The following is a 1,084-nucleotide window of genomic DNA, read 5'->3' on the forward strand; positions in this document are numbered from 1 at the left end:
GCATAGATATGCACGTGTTGATAGGTGATTGGATGGGGGGATATGTTTATGCAAGATTATGTATTTAAGAGAGTGTTAATATGCATGTATGTATGTATGTATGTATCTAGCAATCTATCTGTAAATCACAGATACATAAGCGGTGACAACGAAGAGAGCTTAATATTCTTCTGATTGTTCGATAGGTAGACAGATATGATAACCAGGCCGAAAAAACAGACAAGTAAAGCGATGGCAAAGTAGCTAGAACCATAGAGCTGATAGCTTTTTAGATAAGTAGCGAAGGGCAAAGAGTGAAAGAGAGAGTCAGACAGATAGACAGACTGACAGAGAGGGAGAGAGAGACAGAAAGAGAGAGACAGAAAGAGAGAGACAGACTGACAGAAACAGAGAGAGAGAGAGAGAGAGAGAGAGAGAGAGAGAGAGAGTGGGGACAATCGAGTATAGACAAGTTGACATGTAAATAAACAGACACACGAACACAAAGGCACACATTCACACACATACACATACAGATTGATAGAGGAGAGAGAGAGAGAGAGAAAAGGAATTATAACGACTTGATAGCTAAGTAGATAGATAGATAGATAGATAGATAGATAGATAGATAGATACATACATACATACATACATACATACATACATACATACATAGACAGAGACGGAGGGAGAGAAATTTCGTTCCAAAGAAAAACTCTTCCACCTTTTCCTCATCCATCTCCACCACTTATCCCTCCACTCATTCCCCCACCACAACCACCACCACCACCAACAATAACAACAACAACAACAACAGCAACACCTCCCCCACCTTACCCTTTCTTCCTTACCAAATTTCTGTGACTTTGAAATGAAAGAGAAAATGTCGAACATCAAATCGGGAAATTATCGCTCTACCGTAATTTAGTGATTAAATTTTAAGCAAACACAACAATGAAATTACCACCACCACCGCCGCCACCACCACCACCATCACCACCACCACCACCACAACCATCATTACCATCATCATCATCGTCATAATCACAACCGACATCACTAGCACCGCCACCACCGCCGCCGCCACCTACACCACTACCTACAC

Source organism: Octopus bimaculoides, chromosome 11 (assembly GCF_001194135.2).
Source record: "Octopus bimaculoides isolate UCB-OBI-ISO-001 chromosome 11, ASM119413v2, whole genome shotgun sequence".
Lineage (NCBI taxonomy): Eukaryota > Metazoa > Mollusca > Cephalopoda > Octopoda > Octopodidae > Octopus > Octopus bimaculoides.